Raw genomic sequence first — 16,581 nt, forward strand, 5'->3', positions numbered from 1 at the left:
CCACCCATGGACACCTCAACTTCTCTGTCGCTGCCACCATCTCTTTTCTCTTTCTTTGCCCACTTTTTCTTTTCCAGGGTCAGCTTGTCTGCTTCCAAAGCTATGTATGCTAGCTGGGCCTCCAGCTCTCTTTCCCTGATGGATGGGTTCTCTCCTCCTGAAAGGACCCCCTTCCCACCACTAGCTTTGGGTCTGCCCCTAGTGACTGTATTTACTGAGGACCGTTCTTCCTCATCCTCACTTAGGCTCAGATGCCTTCCCTCCTCTGAGTAGTTAGAGCTAGCATCCTCCCCTTTTTCTCCCTCCTCTGGAGCTTCCTCTGAGTCTACCTCTTGGGCCTCAGCCCATGCTGTCAGGGATTTAATCAGGATTTGCTTCCTGAGATCAGTGGTTGCAGGCAACCCTCTTTCAATACACAACCCCCTAAGCTGGACTACTGTCAGTGTGGGTAGGCTAGCCAGATCAAGCTCCATGGTTCCCTAGTTTTGTGTCAACAAAAACGTTTTGCAAAAATTGGAAACAATAATTTAGAAAAATTACAAAAATTCAATAATAGAAATTAATCCAAATTAAAAAATTATTATATATTTTTTTTTTTAAACAAAACAATTTTTGCACTAAGACAATGTTGGAAAATGGGTTATTGGTAGGGCAGATAGGTACCTACACCTAGCAACAAGCCACAAACCTCCACGTAAGTACAGTTAGGTCTCAGTAAATTAATCCCAGCTCTACCCTTGGTAGCTTGGCATCGAGCGTCAAGGCTTAACTTAGGAGACAAAGTGTAAAGCATTCAAATATCACAAAACAGTAATTAAATAAAACACAGGAAACAGTTTAAAAATCCAAAACCAATTTATAAAAATAGCTTATATTTTTATCTTTAAAATGACACAAAAACGATTAAAATCGGTTCAGGGGAACCGGAGATATGAATTTTTAAAGTATTATTATTTTCTAGCGCTTAGAAACAAAAAGCGCCAATCGGGTCATCTGGTTGCACCAGGACCGGGGCAAAGTCAAACTTTCAGGCCGACCGCGATGGAGCCCTGCTCGGCTACAGGTCGCGGGAGGCCTCGGTTAAAAAGTTACCTTCTGACTTAGTCTCTTTTTTGATGTTTTTCTTCCCCGGGACGAACCTGCCAGTTGAATCCGACCTCCTGGAGCCCTTGTCCGGATACGCGAAGTCGGTTTCCTCGGTGGTGATTTTTACCTTCGGACTTAGTCGTTTTTTCGAGATGAAAATCCTTCGACCGGGGTAAACCTGGATCTTGATCCGACGTCCATGGAGCCCTTCTCGGATACGATGGCTGGGAGGTCCCGGTCAACTTTTTACGTTCGGACTTAGTCTCTTTTTTGGATGTTTTTCTTTACCGGGACGAACCACGAAGTCAGGCCGGGTCGCGGTTGAGGCAAGCCGGCTAGAATTTCCGCGTCGGGTCGGTCACTTTATGGAGCTTTTTTCCAAAAATTCTCCAATCTTTTCCAAACTTCTGGGGCTTCACCCAGATGTTCTTTTAAGGTTCTTTTGGGGTCCACAGCTCACCCCAAGGGTCCAGAAGTTCTGTGATGGTCCTTGGGAAGTGCGGACTTCAACTCCCAGAATGCACCTGGCGCAAACTCCTTTTTGGCCACTGGACAGTGGTCAGCTGGTCACTTTTTCAGGAGTTGGTGCAGGGGACTCTGGTTAGCAATTTTTCACCTGTAGCAAACAGGGAGTCCCTCCTTGAACCAGTGGAAGCCAGGCAAAGTCCTTCTTGTGGTGAAGCCCAAGTGTGCAGCTGGTGCAGTCTTTCTGAGTGCAGGGTCCAGGTGCAGGCCAGGGGTCCAGCAGGGCAGTCCTTCTTCTCCTTGTAGTTCTTTCTTCTTGAAATTTGGTGGGGATCTGAGGCGTGGGTGCAGGTCTGCCAGTTTTATCCTTGCTCCTGGGTGAAAAGCAGGGGGGCCCTGGTCCTCCAATCAGGGACAGGGTTGTCCCCCTGTGATGACCACTTCCTGGGAACTGTGGCAAAAATCCATCCCAGAAGGCAATAGTCTCTAAAAATCCAAAATGGATGAATCTGATTTTTGGAGGAGAGATCTGGCTGAGCCCACCCACTGGTGTGGCTAAAAATCATAAACACACCCCTCTCCTGCCCTCTCCTAATCTAATCAAGGGGGCACCTAGCTGTCTGGGGTTGCAGGATGTGGGGGTGTTGCTGGGTGCTCCAGATGTCCTTCTTTGCCTTTGAAGACCAGTTTGGCAGCCCTCCCCCTTCCTGCCTCACCATCTGCTGAGGGGAGATTCTCTCCCCCAAGCACATTCCTTTGTGTGAAGTCAGGCCACTTCACACCTCATTAAAGTAGCCTGGCAGAAGCTGCTGCAGGCTGGCCAATCAGAGCACAGCAGCAAAAACAATGCAGAGCTGAAATTGGCAACTTTTTAGGTAAAGTCTAAACTTTTTACCTGCACTAGTTATATTAAATCCAACAACTGGAAGTTGTGGGATTTATTATAACAATCAATTTGATACCAAATTCTTGGTATGTAACATTTAAGGAGACTTTAAAATTTAAAATAAAGTCTGCCCATTCTAGCCTATGAAGGCCATTTACTTCAATGAGGGAAAAACGAATTTGGCTGTTTTTACCTCACCAGGGCTTATAAATCTATTTTTATAAAGTCCCTGCTTATAGTTACATGGCACCCAGCCCTAGGGGCACATAGGGCACACCTTAGGGGTGACTTATATGTAAAAATAAGGTAGTTTAAGACTTTGGAAGTACCTTTAATTCCAAAGTCGAATTTGCATATAACTTTAATTTAAAAGCAGCCAGCAAGGCAGGCTTGCTTTTAAAATGACACTGGGCACCTCAGCAATGCACCTAGGTGTGCACCACCTATGCTGTGGTCCCTAAACCTACATGCCCTACCATATACTAGGGACTTATAGGTAGGTTAACTTAGCCAATTATAATTAGCCTAATTTGCATATCCATTTTACACAGAGCACAGGCCCTGGGACTGGTTAGCAGTACCCAGGGCACCAGCAGAGTCAGGAAAACACCAGCATAAAGTGGAAAATGGGGGCAAAAAGTTAGGGGGCCTCTGCAATCAGCCCCAGTTTCTCACAGACAATTTAAAGGATTTTTAATTTGTTTTACTTAAAACTGTAACGTGATACTGAACACAAGTACAGGATCCCACCGCTGCCACCAAAAATGTTGGAAAATGGGTTATTGGTAAGGGTAGGTAGGTACCTACACCTAGCAACAAGCCACCAACCTCCACTTAGGTACAGTTAGGTCTCAGTAAATTAATCCCAGCTCAACCCTTGGTAGCTTGGCAACGAGCGTCAAGTCTTAACTTAGGAGACAGTGTGTAAAGCATTCAAATATCACAAAACAGTAATTAAATAAAACACAGGAAACAGTTTAAAAATCCAAAACCAATTTATAAAAATAGTTTATATTTTTATCTTTAAAATGACACAAAAACTAATAAAATCGGATAAAGGGAACCGGAGATATGAATTTAAAAAAAATTATTATTTTTCTAGCGCTTAGAAACAAAAAGCGCCAATCGGGTCATCTGGTTGCACCACGACCGGGGCCAAGTCAAAGTTTCAGGCCGACCGCAATGGAGCCCTGCTCGGCTACAAGTCGCGGGAGGCCTCGGTTAAAAAGTTACCTTCTGACTTAGTCTTTATTTTGAAGATTTTCTTCAGCGGGACGAACCTGCCAGTCGAATCCGACCTGCTGGAGCCCTTGTCCGGATACGCGATGCTGGATTCCTCGGTGGAGATTTTTACCTTCGGACTTAGTCGTTTTTTCGAGGTGAAAATCCTTCGACCGGGGTAAACCTGGATCCTGATCCGACGTCCGTGGAGCCCTTCTCGGATACGATGGCTGGGAGGTCCCGGTCAACTTTTTACCTTCGGACTTAGTCTCTTTTTCGGAGATTTTTCTTTACCGGGACGAACCACCAAGTCAGGCCGGGTCGCGGTTGAGGCAAGCCGGCTAGAATTTCCGCAGCGGGTCGGTCCCTCTCTGGAGCTTTTTTACAAAAATTCTCAAATCTTCTCCAAACTTCTGGGGCTTCACCCAGATGTTCTTTTAAGGTTCTTTTGGGGTCCACAGCTCACCCCAAGGGTCCAGAAGTTCTGTGATGGTCCTTGGGGGGTGCGGACTTCAACTCCCAGAATGCACCTGGCGCAAACTCCTTTTTGGCCACTGGACAGTGGTCAGCTGGTCACTTTTCAGGAGTTGGTGCAGGGGGACTCTGGATAGCAATTTTTCACCTGTAGCAAACAGGGAGTCCCTCCTTGAACCAGTTGAAGCCAGGCAAAGTCCTTCTTGTGGTGAAGCCCAAGTGTGCAGCTGGTGCAGTCCTTCTGAGTGCAGGTTCCAGGTGCAGGCCAGGGGTCCAGCAGGGCAGTCCTTCTTCTCCTTTAGTTCTTTTCTTCTTGAAATCTGGCAGGGATCTGAGGTGTGGGGGCAGGTCTGCCAGTTTTATCCTTGCTCCTGGGTGAAAAGCAGGGGGTCCTGGTTCTCCAATCAGGTACAGGGTCGTCCCCTTGTGATGACTACTTCCTGGGAAGTGTGGCAAAAATCCATCCCAAAAGGCAACAGTCTCTAAAAATCCAACATGGCTGAATCTGATTTTTGGAGGTTACATCTGGCTGAGCCCACCCACTGGTGTGGCCAAAAATCATAAACACACCCCTCTCCTGCCCTCTCCTAATCTAATCAAGGGGGCACCTAGTTGTCTGGGGTTGCAGGATGTGGGGGTGTTGCTGGTTGCTCCAAATGTCCTTCTCTGCCTTTGAAGACCAGTTTGGCAGCCCTCCCCCTTCCTGCCTCACCATCTGCTGAGGGGAGATTCTCTCGCACGAGCACATTCCTTTGTGTGAAGCCAGGCCACTTCACACCTCATCAAGGAAGCTCTGCTAAGCTGCTGCAGGCTGGCCAATCAGAGCACAGCAGCAAAAACAATGCAGGGCTGAAATTGGCAACTTTTTAGGTAAAGTCTACAACTTTTTACCTGAACAAGTTATATTAAATCCAACAACTGGAAGTTGTGGGATTTATTACAACAATTAATTTGATACCAAATTCTTGGTATGCAACATTTAAGGAGACTTTAAAATTTAAAACAAAGTCTCCCCATTCTAGTCTATGAAGGCCATTTACTTCAATGAGGGAAAAACGAATTTGGCTTTTTTTACCTCACCAGGGCTTATAAATCTATTTTTATAAAGTCCCTGCTTATAGTTACATGGCACCCAGCCCTAGGGGCACATAGGGCACACCTTAGGGGTGACTTATATGTAAAAATAAGGTAGTTTAAGACTTTGGAACTACTTTTAATTCCAAAGTCGAATTTGCATATAACTTTAATTTAAAAGCAGCCAGCAAGGCAGGCCTGCCTTTAAAATGACACTGGGCACCTCAGCACTGCACCTATGGGTGCACTACCTATGCTGTGGTCCCTAAACCTACATGCCCTACCATATACTAGGGACTTATAGGTAGGTTAACTTAGCCAATTATAATTAGCCTAATTTGCATATCCATTTTACACAGAGCACAGGCCCTGGGACTGGTTAGCAGTACCCAGGGCACCATCAGAGTCAGGAAAACACCAGCAAAAAGTGGAAAATGGGGGCAAAAAGTTAGGGGGCCTCTGCAATCAGCCCTGTTTTCTCACAAAATGGAAAGCATACTTCCAGAGCAACGTTCAAAATATGTGCCAAGGTTTATATATTTCAGTTCAGCCATTTCTTTTGTATGACTTCACAAAATGTCCATTGGGAATAATCCTGGGAAATCAATGTTTAGGCCCCCTTCTTTTTTATGGCCACCATTTGAGAATCAATGCAATGCATTTCAGAAAGTTTTGTGCTGATTTACCAAATGGCCCTAAAGTTCTTAGTGAAACAAAAAAGATCTTCCTAGCAGCTCTATAGAAACCATGACCTAACTAAAACTACACAGTAGAATTAGAAGGGAACTATGGCCCTTCTTAAAACCCTGGCAGTTGGTGTTGAAGTGGCGGTAATACCAGTAATTACCGCCAAATTATGACCATGGCGGAAAGATCTCCGATAGACAGCCAATGTACCACACCGACCACGAAGGTGGAAACAACAGCCACCACAGCAGTAGCCGCCTACAGAGAGGTGGAAGTCAATGTTCCGCCCACTGTATTAAGACACAGAAAACCACCACCTTTTCCGGGGCGGTATCAGCGACATCAAAAGCCTGGCAGAAACAGAGCTCAGAAAAGAATGGACTCACCATTGGGGATACAGGGAACAACCACGCCGCCATGGAGCCCGAGCTGCATGTCTTCCCCATGATTTTCTATGTGCTGCTCCACCACGAACACCAAAGCCGGCGAAGATGACGACGGTGAGTACAGCCGCCTAGCACACAAGCGAGGGAGGGTGGGAAGAAAAACAGAGTAACACATACGCAACACCCCACCCCCAACACCATACACACAATCAGCTGCATCACAAAAACATTTTTACCCCATAACTCGGATGAATAATGCAAGAACAAATCGATTTTGAAACAGGGAATGTAATGAGAGCACCACATCAAGATAAATAACTTAAGCAAGATAATAAATATATACAAATATACACAAAAAGTGACACAGCCCAGTCCACAATGTTCATAGGCCAAATTGCAACAGGCAAAATTCCAAGGCCACACATGTCACCTGCATCAACACAGAGAGAACACTACAGGGGCATCAGTTGGTAAATAGGCAGGCAACTCAGAGGGACAGGGGACAGTGCAGCACCTCAGCCGGGAGATGGAATAACACCACTGGTTCTTGAGGGGGCTCCATGCCCTGTGCCTGGTCCTGGGGAGTGCAAGGCCACAGTCTCTTGAGTGGGTGAACTTGGCCACTTACTCTGCAGGGGGCAACATGCCCTGTCCATGATCCTGGGGAGTGCAAGGCCACAGTCTCTGAAGTGGTTGTATTACCCACTGGTTCTGGAGGGGGCCTTGTGCACTGTGATCTTGATCCTGAGTAGTCTTGGCGATGTGGGTGTCATACCCACTGGTTCTGGAGGGGGCCTTGTGCCCTGTGTTCTTGATCCTGGGGAGTCTTAGCAATGTGGGTGTCATACCTACTGGTTCTGGAGGGTGCCTTGTGCCCTGTGTTCATGATCCTGGGTAGTCTTGGCGATGTGAGTGTCATACCCACTGGTTCTGGAGGGGGCCTTGTGCCCTGTGTTCTTGACCCTAGGTAGTCTTGGCGATGTGAGTGTCATACCACTGGCTCTGGAGGGGGCCTATTGCCCTGTGTTCTTGATCCTGGGGAGTCTTGGCGATGTGGGTGTCATACCCATTGATTCTGGAGGGGGACTCGTGCGCTGTGTTCTTGATCCTGGGGAGTCTTGGCGATGTGGGTGTCATACCCACCGGTTCTCAAGAGGGCCTCGTGCCCTGTGTTCTTGAACCTGAGGAGCGCAAGGTCACAGTCTCTCAGGTGGGTGTGATACCCACTGGATTTGCAGGGGGCAGGCCACACAGCAGGCCATGGAGGCAGGATTACATACTGTCCGCTGGTGGTGACGGCTGCTCAGTGGTGGTGCTGCTGCTGGTGGGAGGAGGCTCATGCCCATCCCCTGCAACCTCGCACGGCTGCCCACTGGAGGAGGTGGTGCTGCTGGTGGGGAGAGGCTCCTGCCCATCCCCTGCAACCTCGGTCAGCTACCCACTGGAGGTGGTGGTGCTGCTGGTGGGGGGAGGCTGCTGCCCATCCCCTGCAACCTCGGACGGCTGCCCACTGGAGGTAGTAGTGCTGCTGGGGGGGATGCTCCTGTCCATCCCCTGCAACCTCTGACGGCTGCACAAACATGGTTGGTGATAATGGTAGTTCCAGCCCCAGGCTCCTTGTTCTTCCTGCTTCCTGCCCCAGGCCCCTTGCTCTTCCTACCTGATGGTCCAGGCTCCTTGCTCTTCCTGGCAGCTGGGGCAGGTTCCTTTACCTTCTTAGAAGCTGCTGGTGCAGGCTCCTTGCTCTTTCTAGCAGCTGGGGCAGGCTTCTTTGTCTTGAGGGTGCCTGGTGCAGGCTCCTTCACCTTCAGGACATGTTGCCTGGACCCTTTTCCACCACAAGTGGGTGTGGTGACGACTGGGCCCGTGGACTGGGTGGCTGAGGTGCTTGGCTGGGTTCTCCCTACCCTGGCCATATGTGCAGGATGGGAGGGAGGGGTAGCAAAGATGTCAATGTTGGATAGGAACAGTTTTTAGCGACATTGGGGTGGGAAGAGGTAAAATCAATGGGAGTGGAGGAAGAGGGAGTGGTTGTTGGAGGTGTCTGTCTGCTGATTTTGGGTGCAGGTGTGAGATAGATGGCTGTTGGGTGTCTGATTGCTTGCATTTGTGTACCTTAGGAGGGGGAGACAGACACAGTGGGAGAGGACACAGGGGACGTGTGCATGGCTGTTGTGGAGGTGTCTGCCAGTGAGGGGTGTGTTCTGCTTGGTGTGGTGATGATGCTGGTAGTGGATGATGATGTAGTGCATGCAGGTGTGAGTGTAGTCGGAACTGTGAAGGAGGTGGAGGAGGAGGCGGAGGGGAGACAGTGGAAATAGTGGATGTTGGTGTGTCTGCATCTGGATGGTGTTTGTGTGAGTGCCTGTGGGATGAAGTGTGGTGCGTGTGTTTGCCTGAACCACTCTTTTGCATTGTCTTGTTTGCATGCTCATCTGGCTGTGTGCTTGGGATGGGTTGGAGTTGAGGAGAATGGGACTGGGAAGAGGAAGTTTTCAGGGGAAGGGGTAGAAACAGGAACAATGGCTGCCATCAGAGAGGAGGCCAGAGCCTGGATCAATCTCTGTTGGGCTACCAGCCAGTGTGAATGCCCCTCAGGAATGCATTAGTTTGTTGCATCTGGGCTGCCAGCCCCTGGATGGCATTAACAATGGTTGACTGCCCTACTGAGATGGATCTCAGGAGATCAATAGCCTCCTCACTCAGGGCAGCAGGGCTCACTGAGGCAGGGCCGGAGGAGCCTGGGGTGATGCCCACCCTCCTTGGTGATTGGCCACAGGCAACTCGATGAGGGTCTGCTTGGAGGGCAGTGCTGGTACAGGCAGTGGCGGTGGTACCTGTAGCTGGGGTGGTCACAGAGGTGTCCGCCTCCACCAGGGAGCTTCCATAGGAGGAGGTATCTCTAGCAGAACTGTCCATTCCAGTCTCTGCAGTGGTGCTCCGCTTGCCCTCTGTCCCACTGGTGCCCTCAGCGTCAGTGGACTCTGCCTCCTGGGTCCTGTGGGATGCATCTTCCTCTGTTGCTGGTGCCTCTGCTCCTCCAGAAGATGAGGCTAATGTACCAAAGGACAGGATGACAAAACAAGAAGGGGGGGAGAGACAAAGGATACACTAGGTCAATGGCTGCACCAACACCACCGTTGGCGTACACAGCACCCTCACACACAGGGAACAGCCCTACGCAATATGCCATAGCACTACCAGAGAAATGGTTAGCATTCAAGCCATGGGGAGGGGCACACACCGTCAAATACAGCACACCTAGAAACCACCCAGCCCTGACCAGTTGTGTATGCCCACAAGCAAGGTAGCAAGATCCTCCCTTCTGAACCCTAGCCATCAGGGGAGCTATGCTGCAATGTCAGGCCTGGCCTAGGGGCACCCACTGACACACATCCCCACTCAGATACCACCCTACCATGCATAAGATATAATGATGGGCACTGTGCTCACCCCCTTGTGGCTGCTGTGATGCCCTCAAACGCCCATCCAGCTCAGGATAGGTCACCGCCAGTATGCGGGCCATCAGGGGGGTCAGTGTTCGACAGGCACCCCTTCCCCTTTGGGAGGCCATCCCCAGCTGGGCCTCTGCAGTCTTCCATGCCCAGTGTCTCAGTCCTCCCACCGTTTCTGACAGTGCGGGCTCCACCTGCCCTAGATGCCCAGGGTCCGCACATCCTTGGTGATGGCATGCCATGTACCCTTCTTTTGATGGGCACTGAACTGCAGAGGTAAATCACACAGGAAAATGGAATTAGTCAAACAGCCCTGCATGTTACACTTATGACCCACCATACCCCTTAAATCACCACATAAACACACATGGCCCAACACTCAACCAATATGCCACCCAGAGGACTTCCACCCACCCCCCTTACACGAGGCCTTTACACACACCACTCCATGCATTCATGCCACATGCATCGTGCCCACAGTGTACCCACCTTTTGGTCTTGAGGCCCATACAGCAGTCCGTAATGGGGTAGGACCCCATCCACCAGTTTCTCCAACTCCGCAGAAGTAAAGGCTGGGGTCCTTTCCCCAGTCACACGGGCCATGGGAGGTTCCAGACACAGGTCACAGCAGCACATGCAGTGTAGGTCCTCTCTTTTTGAAGATCAGGTAGCAAGTGAGAGATCAGATACAAAATGGCGGTCACGTCCGTGGCGTGGACACCGTCACCGCCGGCGTAGATCACCATTGGCCACTGTATCCCATAGGGCCCAATGTTAACCATTGAGGAGTTGAACGGCGGTTACCGACTGCCTCCTGCAACGGCTCACAATGTCAGCGGAATTACCTCAATTCCACCTGTTCCTCCACAAAAGGACAGGCGACGCCATTTCATGGTAGGGGGGCAGACTCTGGATAATTGCTTCATCACTGGTGAAATTAGGACATACTGTACAAATAACAGTGACCTATTACAAGTTAACAGCATGCATAGTTCTGTTGTTGCCCCATTGTTCAGTTTTTGACCGGCACCTCACTCTTTTGCCCCATAGATTGCTTCAGCTGCCGATGAATAGGAGATGGAGACATACCCCCGTGTACAGACCCCTGGTGGACTTGACAACAATGGAGGACAGGCACATTATTCTCACCTATAGACTGGACAGGGCCACAACCACAGAGCTGTGTGCCCAATTGGAGCCCACTGGGATCCCCCCTCTTGTGCAAGTTCTATCAGTGCTCCATTTCCTGGCAACTAGTTCTTTCCAAGTGACAGTGGGCTTGGCAGCAGGAATGTCACAGCCAATGTTCTCAATAACGCTAACATGAGTGTTGTCTGCCCTGATTAAACACATGTGCAGCTACCTTGTATTTCCCCAGGTTGAAGATTTGGCCACAGTGAAGGCCAAGTTCTATGTAATGGAACATATCCCCAACATAATTGGGGCGATTGATGGAATACAAATTGCATTTGTCCCCCAAGTCAGAATGAACAGGTGTTCAGAAATCAGAAGAGTTTCCACTCTATGAATGTACAGATGGTGTGCTTGGCGGCCAATACATCTCCCACATCAATGCTAAGTATCCTGGGTTGATGAATGATGCCTTTGTCCTGAGGAATAGCAGCATCCCAAATGTGATGGGCCAACTACAGAGGCACAGTGTGTGACTAATAGGTGAGCCCTGGTTCTCACCCAGTAGATGTTGGGGTATGGGTATGGTGTGGGCCATATGTGATAGTGTGTGGCTAAATGTTTTCCCTCAAAATGTGCAGGGGACTCCGGTTACCCCAGCCTTTCATGGCTGCTGACCCCAGTATGGAATGCCAGGACAAGGGTAGAAGAATGTTATAATGAGGCACATGGGCGAACCAGAAGGATAATTGAAAGAACCTTCTGCCTCCTGAAGGCCAGGTTCAGATGCCTACATCTGACAGGTGGATCCCTGTGCTACTCACCCAAGAAGGTCTGCCAGATAGTAGTAGCATGCTGCATGTTGCACAACCTTGCCCTGAGACTCCATGTGCCTTTTCTGAAGGAGGAGAAGGCTGGAGGTGCCTGTGTGACAGCAACGGACCCTGTGGAGAGTGAGGATGAGGAGGCACAGGATGAGGATAAGGACAACAGAACTTCAGTGATCAGACAATACTTCCAATGACACACAGGTAAGACAGTATTACTTCATTTTTTTCTATGACTTTTGTTGGAATTGCTGTGGCACTGGCATGCTGTTTTTTCACACTTCTATGCCCACTTACTGTACTCTTCGTAAATACATTTTGCTGATGTTGGTGACCTCACATATGCTCCTGATGTGATCACTTCAGCCAGCTACAGGTCATAAATCTATGCTCATTTTCTGTACAGTTGAATTGCAATGTTTGTACCACTTTCAATGAATACATAATTGAAAAATGTGACATACTCCATATTTTTTTTCCCAAGGGTGTTTATTGAAGTGGCAAAATATAGAGGGGCAAGTGCAATGGGATGGGATGATGATTGAGGAAAGTCCAGGGTATTGCTCCAGTCTGTTTGTAGCACAGGTGCATTGTCTAAGGGGACATAGGAAGGGGAGCAATGCCAGTTCAAGGTGGGCAGGGTGACTGAGTGGGACACAAGGGTGACAATCAGGAGAGTCTAATTTCCTGTTGGGGGCTTGGCAAGTGTCTCTGGCTTCTGTCTGAATCACAGGGAATGTTAGTGGGGTGGTTCTCCTTCTGCAGCAGGGAGGGGTGTAGGTAGCCTGTGAGTCCTGTGGCGGGGCCTCCTGGCCACTAGCAGCAGCAAAGGTGGTAGGCTGTTCAGATGTCTGGCTAGTGCCAGGGACCCGCTGTTGTGTTACTGCCTCCCTCATATTATTGGCCATGTCTGCCAGCATCCCTGCTATGGCGATCAGGGTATTGTTGATGGGCTGCAAGTCCTCCCTGATCCCCTGGTACTGTCCCTCCTGCAGCAACCTGTTCTCCTTCACATTGTCCAGGATGTGGCCCATCGTGTCCTGGGAAGGTTGATATGCTCCCAGGATCTCTGCAAGTGCCTCCTGGAGAGTCAGTTCCTTGGGCCTGTCCTCCCCTTGGTGAATAGCACTCCTCCCAGTTTCCCTGTTGGACTGTGCATCTGTCCCCTGCAACTGACCCCAGGTTCATGATTGTCTTGGGTATGAGGTGTGCCCTGGCGTCCCTGCAGAGATGGACATAGTGCTGATTGATGTGTCCTGAGGACAGAGGTATGGGTACGCTGGGTGGGTGCTGCAGTGGTGTTTCCTGATGGGGGAAACTCTGTGGTGGTGTGTGACTGGGCCTGGGTACCCGGCTGTCCAGAGGTCCCTGATGGGCCAGGTTGGTCATCCAGATCCAGAAGACCAGAGTTGCTGTCATCACTGTGGGACTCTTCTGTTGGGGGACTGGATATTGCTGGCAGATTCTCTCCTCTGACATTGGCTGGGGTACCTGTGGAGATGTAAATGATGTGTTATGGTTTCTGTGTCTGACATATTGTGCATCCGTGACTTTCCCTCTTTGGTTGAATTTGCCCTAGCATCTTTCACTTGTGTATGCGCGTGTATGGTGGGATGATTAGTTCTCTATAGTGTGTATGCTTTAGTGCTGAGTGTCCATGCAGGGATGTGAGTGGTGTCCATGCATTGGTAAAGCATGCAGGACTTGGCATTGGTATAAGTGAGATGTGATGGTGGGGTGTGGGAAATGGTGGAGTGATGGGAGTGAAGGTGGGAGTATGTGATGGCATGCAGGTAGGGAGTAATAATAGTAGAAAGTTGACTTACCAGATTCCATTCCTCCTTCTACTCTGGCCAGGCCCTCTGGATGCATGATTGCCAAGACTTGCTCCTACCATGCTGTTAGTTGTAGGGGATGAGGTGGGGTCCACTGCTAGTCCTCTGTACAGCGAGCTGGTGTCTTGCTGCAATGGAACGTACCTTCCCCTGTAGGTCATTCCACCTCTTCCTGATGTCATCCCTAGTTCTTGGGTGCTGTCCCACGGCATTGACCCTGTCCACGATTCTCCGCCATAGCTCCATGTTCGTAGCTATCGATATCTGCTGCACCTGTGCTCCAAATAGTTGTGGCTTTACCCTCAGGATTTCCTCCACCATGACACTTAGCTCCTCCTCTGTGAAGTGGGGGTGTCTTTGTGGTGCCATGGTTATTGTGTGAGGTGTGTAGGTGAGAGTGTATTGGGTAAAGTGTTGGGGTGTGTGATGTGGGGTGCGTGAGTAGTGTATAGGTGTGAGTAGTTTGTGGCTCTGGTAGTGTCAGTGGTCTTACTGTCTCTCTGGTGGCAATTGTTTGTAATGGTAAAGGGTTGTTTGTAATGTGGGTGTGTGTTTGATAGTGGTGTGGGTGTGTGGGTGTGGTGTGTGTATGGGTGTCAGGTGTGTGTTGTTTGAATTGTCCAATGTGGTTTTGTTTTGTATGTGTGTGTCCATTTTTGAGAGCAGCGGTATGTACCGCCAATGGTTTACCGCTGTTGAATGTCCGCTGTGGTGATTCTTGGGTCATAATATGGTGGGCATAGTTCTGTTAGTGTAATAGAGTGGGTTTTGATACCGCCAGTTTATCACTGACCTTTGGTGTAGCAGATTTCTGTCTGTGGCTGAATAATGATGGATAGGTATATGTGTGTCATAATATGGGGAATGGATATCCGCTGCTGCAGCAGTAAGTTGGCAGCAGTCAGCGTGACGGTAAGTGGCATTTACCACCAATGTCATAATGAGGGCCTATATGTTTTAGTACCACCAAGGCAAGAAGAATATGAGGGCAAGGAGTAATGGAGTTGTAGATTATCTGAAAGCAAATGTTGACATGTATGTGAGAAGAATAGAGTTGGTGATAGAAAAATAAATAGCTATTTATGGCTTGTTGTGCATTACTTTTTGAGCTATTAGTGATTGTGCTTCCACGTGTGATTTTGCTTCCACGTGTAAATTTGCTTCCTTCTGTGGGTTTTCACTTATAGCGTTGCTCCAACCTATGATTGTGCTTCCATTTGAGTGCATCAAATGTGGTCTTGGTTCCCATCTGTAGTTTTGTAAGGAATAATGATTGTTAACCCTAGTTCTGTCAGGTTCCAGATCCCTCAGCCAGAACCATATTACTCCTTACTAGAAACCTTTAACACTACACACGCACAATGTTTCACAAAACATCATCCATTAATCCTTTAATTATTACTGTTGTCAAGACTCACCGCCCCAGTCCCACTGTACTTCACATTACATCACTATTGTAAACTCTCCTTCTCACCCTGTCATAGATCATACAATCCAGCTTCTCTTCAACATATGCAACATCCCCATCTAAATGACTCAAAAACACTTGGCTCATCTTTTACACTTACCAATAACTCCTTTTGCTTAATAAATTGTTATTTGTTATCCAATACAACTACTTGTATCCATGATGACCTAAATATTAATTTGCCTCCAATGCACTTTACCACACAAACAAAGATTAATCTGAATGACTCTGCCACATCAGCTGCCTACCGCAAAGTATTTGTCATATTCTCTCAGAAAACATGCAAAACTGTTGATGTGGGGAAATCGCTTCCTCCTCAAAATGGCATTCAAGACTATCCCTTCTACCTTACTAAACCTTTCTACTACTACTCTGGAATATTGCTCCTCACTGCTCCCTTCCTTTACTGCATACATCCCAATAATATACTTTCCCTACAACCATCAATTCATTCCTCAATGAGCTTGAAACTATTTTAAACAGTCTACCCAAAACCTCCAGTATTCTGCTGAGTGATTTGACTCTTGAGCACAACAATCAACCTGTCCAAAATGTCTGTGTATTGCAAACTATTTCACTCACCTGCATTTTTCACCCTCACTGTAACTTAAAAAAATTGCTTACACTCAAACTGTACATGATCTTTTATACTGTAGTTTGTGTGCAACATCTTTTGTTGAATGCTTTTTTTTTGGTCAATAAATAAACACATGAATAAATAGATAAATACTTAAATACATAAAAAATAATGTGTGAGCTCTGTGATCACAGAAAAGTAGGTAGGAAGAGGTAAATTGGTTCAACAGACATGTTTCATGTTTGAAATAGGACTTAATGGACCTTTGGAATTTAATATCATGGTTGCTGAGAGGATCAACAATAGAAATATAGATACTGAGTTTTTGTTCTCCATTAAAAGTATGAGAGGTGGAAAAAGACAACTAATATTTTGCTGTTTAATTCTGTGTCATGTTGTCTTCTTAGTATATTATCCTTAATTCACTCCATGTACAATTAGGCATGAGATGTGGAAGAATGTAAGATAGTTGAAATTGTGTCCCATGTGGTTGTCTTCCATTCATCTGGATTACTGGGATAACATTTACTTTTGAACTTATAACCTTACCTGACTTGATGGTGTCATGTCTGTGCAATGTATAATATTTCTTTCCTTCATGTTGGTCTTTTTCTGAAGTCACACAGTAAAGGAAAGGGTGGGTGGAAGGCAAAGATATCCACCACTGTGTAACTCAGCCAGAGGTCATTGACTACCTCTTGTGATGTACATTTGCGGCTCCTCTGCTATGGCGGAGGAGCATTGCCCTCCCGCCAGCCACAGCAGCTGTAAACCTTTTACTAAAAAATGATAATAAACTATGGGGATATTTATACTCTGTCTGCACTGAATTAATGTCATTTGTTTACGCAAATTCAACGCAAACAGAACTCCATATTTATATTTTGAAATTTGACACGTCTAATGTCAAAATAAAGGAGTTTGCATTATTTTGTGGATGTGTCAATGAGATGCAAGGTAGGCGTTCCCATCTAAAATATTGTGCTAGCCCCATATTTATCCCCTGTGC

Source organism: Pleurodeles waltl, chromosome 2_2 (assembly GCF_031143425.1).
Source record: "Pleurodeles waltl isolate 20211129_DDA chromosome 2_2, aPleWal1.hap1.20221129, whole genome shotgun sequence".
NCBI lineage: Eukaryota > Metazoa > Chordata > Amphibia > Caudata > Salamandridae > Pleurodeles > Pleurodeles waltl.